This window comes from Cottoperca gobio, chromosome 18 (assembly GCF_900634415.1).
Source record: "Cottoperca gobio chromosome 18, fCotGob3.1, whole genome shotgun sequence".
Classification (NCBI taxonomy): Eukaryota; Metazoa; Chordata; class Actinopteri; order Perciformes; family Bovichtidae; genus Cottoperca; species Cottoperca gobio.
In genome coordinates, this window is record NC_041372.1 from 3009605 (window position 1) to 3015238 (window position 5634).

A 5634-nucleotide genomic window follows, 5' to 3' on the forward strand; every position below is an offset into this window, starting at 1 on the left:
ATCTGAGATTCCTGTTAAATGTACATGAGTTGGCTCTGCGCTGGTCTCCACAGCCACCCACTTCTACATCAGGAAGGGAAGCCCGTGTATTTCCTCCCCTTCTTTATCGAGAGGAAGTGCTGAAATAAGCATCAGCAGCGGAGCGCCCCAGCACCTTCTCCACTAGCCACTCAGTTGGAGTCCGAGGAAGAAGTCGGAGGAGTTTACAGCCGCAGAATCACCATGAAGACCATCAGGGTTCTTGTCCTCCTCCTGCTAGCATCTGTCCATGTCTTCACACCAGGTAGGGAACATTCAAACTGCTTTGTCTGGGACACACCGTGATTTAACAGAGTCAGAGCTGAGGGCCTTCACAAGTCTTCACTTTATTATTCACATATTCAGCCCGTGCACTCGTGTGTCCTTTAATATCTTGTACTCTACAAAACATTTCCACAATAAGGATTTCCTATCAAGTTTATTTTTCCCGTTGTGTGTTTGTAGCCGTGTGTGTTCTGATTGATAATGTTATACATTTTAAATTAGTTTTATTCTCTGGGATTTAGTTTTGTTTTAGAAGTAAAGATAAAGATCACAGCGTTCTTCAAAAGACACTTTGAGCAGGACCTCACAGACGTCCACTCAGAGACTGTATGTTTATTCAGCCTGAGATAAGCTCTGTGTGTGTGTGTGTGTGTGTGTGTGTGTGTGTGTGTGTGTGTGTGTGTGTGTGTGTGTGTGTGTGTGTGTGTGTGTGTGTGTGTGTGTGTGTGCCTTTAGTGTTCTTTGTACTCACAAGTAAGAACAATGAAGTTTGTTATTTTACCATATTCAGTCAAAGTGAAGTAGAATATATTTATATATTTCATATTAGGAGCTCAAATCAAAACATCAGGAATGAAAAAAGTGACGTGAGTATCTCTTGGTATCTCTTGGTTGAAGGAAAGGAAAGAGAGGGCGTCCCTTGATTTGTTTGCTTTCCTCGTGCGGAGCCAAAAGAAGTTTAATCTGCTCTGCGCGGAACAGATAGGTGATCTAACAGAAAATAACCAGTGGGAACCAAACCGCCCCCTCCCTCACGGAACAAATCTACTTCCAGCGTTTAGCTGTAAACATCTGAAGGAAACACCCTGCTCATGAAAACATGCAACTTCACTTTGACGTTCCCCAAAGGTCTATAGATGTTCATCACTGGAGGCTTTACTCAAAGGACTTGAACTAGTGTTTGTGACTTGAGATTTGCTTCACGTAAGACTTGTCTTGAGATTTTCTCCAAAATACCGGAGACTTCACTTGAGACTTGTCTCGAATTACTCGACTTGTGACTCGACTTATGACTTGATTTGACAGACTTGGGACTTGGTTTAACATGTCTGTCTGTCATAGGACTTCAGACTTTGCTCGACATATGATCCAAAATACTTGAGGTTTGACTTGGATTTGTCTCAAACTGACTTGAGGCTTGTTCTTCTCATGTTTTCTTCTCTGTGATTTAGTTTTTTAAAGATCACAGTGTTGTTCAAAAGACACCACTGAGGTCTTGTTTTGAATGACTTAAAGAACTTTATTAAAGGAAGTTCACTTGGACTCCCAAATAACTTAAATGACATTGAGATTTAAGGACTTTAGACTTGGATTTGTGCCTATAGTCTTAAAAACAGCTCTGGAACTAAGAGCTGCTTCTTCTCCCTGATGAGACTCATGAAGCCCGACAGAGCTGCATGTGGTCGGTGCGTCAGCGACCGCTCTGGTAAAAACTCTGTTGAATGGGATCATAACTGAAAGCAATGAAGACAGGATGCTTGGCTGCTTAGGTCAAGGGACGACAATAGTGTGTCTGGGACAGGATGCAGCTTCATACTGCTGCAACGCTTCAAGCTGAGGATATCCACCTCAACACGCCACAACCTCCATCACTGTCTGACACTTGGAGCGAGGGCACGCCTTTGTCTCAGACGCCCGGCTTTAAAGTCGTGCCAAACCGGAATGTTGCAAATATATATCTCTGAAGAACCTAAAATAGAGAATCTGTCTGAGGAAATGTTTTGTTTAGACAAACTGATTCTGTTTTAGAGATGGAAGCGTTGTGAATTCCTAGATAGCACATTTGTTTTTAATATTGCGCTCTGACCTCAGACAGTCAGGATGTAAAGCAGGAGAGCTGCTGGTTAATGATTTCACCTGTCACAGAATAAAAAGGTTTAAAAAGTTGTGATTCTGTTTTACAGTTTCATCAGATCACTCAGGAGGGACACCAGCAGAAATAACATCGCCCACAAGTAAGTAGCTATGGAATTGAAGGAAATACATTTACTTGCTCTCTGGTGGAGAGGAAGATGAGAGGATCAGGGGCTTACCTCCATGTTCACCTGACGTAAACATGAAATGTTAAATCTAAATCGCTAGTAAGCCACGGAAAGCCAGCATGTGTGCGAAGCTAGGCTAATGCTAATGCTAACTGGGTTCATAGTAAAGCACAACCGATAGCTTGATTCAAGTTACAGACAAAACTTTCTTGCTTACTTTTTCCCGAGCAATCTCATCCAGTCTTACAATATGAGGTACAAATATGAGGTACAATCATAGAGCTCTGGCTGCCCACAGACTGCTACAATCGCCTCATTGTATTCCTCCGTTTATGATTCAACAACGTCAGTGACGTCAAGAGATTCTCAATGCTGATGAGGCTTTGGTCACAGTATCACACACATTTTGTGTCATTCACATCATTTGCGTCACACGGCACACATTTGTGTCTTTGCATCAGCAGCAAAACCAACAGCAGCAGCAACAGCAGCACCAGCAGCAGCAGCAACAGCAGCAACAGCAGCAGCACCACCAGCAGCACCAGCAGCAGCACCAGCAGCACCAGCAGCAGCACCAGCAGCAGCAGCAACAGCAGCAGCAGCAACAGCAGCAGCAGCAACAGCAGCACCAACAGCAGCAACAGCACCAGCACCAGCAGCAGCAGCAACAGCAGCAGCAGCAACAGCAGCAACAGCAGCAGCAGCAAGAGCACCAACAGCAGCACCAACAGCAGCAACAGCAGCAGCAGCAACAGCAGCACCAACAGCAGCACCAACAGCAGCACCATTATCAGCACCAACAGCAGCACCATTATCAGCACCAACAGCAGCACCATTATCAGCACCAACAGCAGCACCTGTAAGTCCCACTGCTGCGCGGGATGCCACCAGCAACACTCCTGAGAACAGTGAGTGTGCATTTAAGTTTAGTGGACAGAGGACAGACAGACAGACAGACAGACAGACACATATATATAGATAGATAGACATGTTCCTCATAAAAACATCTTTAATTTCTCTTTTTTCTTTTTCTTTTTTCTTTTTCTTTTTTCTTTTTCTTTTTTCTTTTTTCTTTTTCTTTTTTCTTTTTTCTTTTTTCTTTTTTCTTTTTTCTTTTTTCTTTTTTCTTTTGTTCTAGGAAAAGTTTCAACCCCAGCACTTCAGAAGACTGCTACACCTACAGCAACATCTACAGACCACAAGACTGTGGCCGCTACGTCTGTGAACACTACCAGCCGGTTGAACTCTGAAAGTGCGACTTTCTTCATTTTGTTTTTACATACTTTAAATAGGTTTTACAATTTTAACAAGGTTTAACATCACTCATTCTGATGTGTTGATGTAATATTGATTGGCTTGTATTGTTTGTATGGCTTTATAATAAGTAATGATTAATTCATCTCAATATCATAACACTGCACCTCCAGGTCCCGGACATCACAATGATAAGGATAAAGGTGCTGGTGAGTTATAACGTATGAATTATGAAATCATGTCAAATCCTAAACCATTTGTATTCATACTGTTCAGTAACCAGCGGCAGGAATCTAATTAAAATGCTTTGTTTTAAAAGGTTCTCAGACTGGCAGTGATGACAAAGTACCCCCCTAAATCAGGTAACGTATTAAACTGTACTCTGTCAGGTGTACGGCACAAAGCAACCCACAAACACTCATTGGCATGGATGGATTACTGAATGGGCCAATGGCTGAATCAGAGCCTCTGTTTGAAGTGATTATTAACACTTCCTCTTGGCAAGTCGATCAAACGACTTCAAGGAGACACAACACGACCACAAAGAAGAAGGCAAAAGAGACTCAAACAGCTACAAACAAGAGCACAATGGCCACGAAGAGACACACAATTACATCAAAGAGTCAAAAACAGTAATAAAGAAACACAAAACAACCACAAAAAGACACAAAACAACCACAACGACACTCAAAAACACGGCAAAGAGATACAAAACAACCACAAAAAGACACAAAACAACCACAAAGAGACACAAAACAACCACAAAAGGACACAAAACAACCACAACGACACTCAAAAACTCGGCAAAGAGATACAAAACAACCACAAAAAGACACAAAACAACCACAAAGAGACTGTCCCATTATCTGTCCATGCTTATTGGTGTTTTAAAGACAGATTACGCTAACAAAGCCCACTATTAACAACATCTGAACCTATAGGGATGACCGTGGAGGTTTTAAAGTTATATTGTTTGACTTTGTGAAATGGTCATTCAAGGTTAACTCAGCTGCTACATCACTGTTCTGCCATCTGGTCAGATTAGATTGATGTTGATGATCGTCTGGTTGAAATGTTGCCCTCAGACAAAAGGCTGTGGTGGATTGTGTTGCCCGTCCTCCTGGTTGGAGCTGCTGCTGGCATTGTCCTCAAATTCAAATGCAAGAAGATCCACAATCACTCAGGTAAGTATACAAGTAGGCTGCACAATGTACTCACATGTATGTGTACTTTAATCACAGTCCACCTAAATCTGCATCGGGATGCAGTCAGGGTGGAGGGAGGGGTCAAACAAACACTTCCACCCAGGAGAACAATGTCCCATGTGAAACAAAAATCAACGTTAACTTATTTAAATTTACATATGATACTTAACTTAGCTAACAAACGTATTAAACGTTATTATAGTAAAAAAAAAATATATAAACAATGTGTGTTAATGTCTTATCCTTTCTTCTCGTCCACAGAAACAATCGATAATGGAACTGAGAAGTAAGTTTGAACTCTGTACTTCTGGACTGTATTTGAAAAGGCGAGCGAACAACTAAAGAACCTTTTGTCTCTCTAACGCTCCTCAGCGCATCTTTCCAGAGCCGACCGGAAAGCACCAAAGATGGTGTCATGCTCCTCGGAGTGAAGTCATCAGGCGGGGAAGTAAACGGTGAGCTGCTTTCCGTCGATTTCCTGCGAGAATTGTTCATTCTTCCATCACTTGGTAAAGCCCTTTCTCCAGATACAGACCTGCAATGATTCCAGGGAAGTTACAGGCTTTTAATATCTCATTGTGCTGGCTGGGCTTGTGGGGCTTTGCTGGGCAACAGAAGGTGTTTCCTGTGATTTCGCACCCCCACCCTCAAACAAGCAGCAGGGCTTGAAAGATAGGGACTTCCTAACATAAACACAGATTATTTTGGACAGGGGCTATTGTGCGGTCAGTAAATGTCAGTGTGGCCCAGCCGCTGCAGGCGTGTGCATGTTTGTTGGTGGGGTGAATGCATGTGCACATGTATCATACGTGGTTTGTACACAGACTCACCACCCTTCACTCCATCCAAAAAAAAGAAAGTGGGCACTAAATGTCCTACCTTCCTTCCCT

General features: G+C 42.7%; 1 long non-coding RNA gene across 2 annotated transcripts; it reads left to right on the plus strand.

Annotated features, from left to right (window-relative positions):
- Positions 1–2808, plus strand: LOC115023839 (uncharacterized). Of its 2 annotated transcripts, none has more exons than XR_003834052.1 (3): positions 1–283; positions 2208–2258; positions 2747–2807. It is a non-coding gene; the product is annotated as an uncharacterized LOC115023839 (long non-coding RNA). The 2 variants fall into 2 exon arrangements; XR_003834051.1 differs by having other exon boundaries at positions 4–283; positions 2750–2808.
- The last annotated feature ends 2826 nt before the right edge of the window (positions 2809–5634 follow it).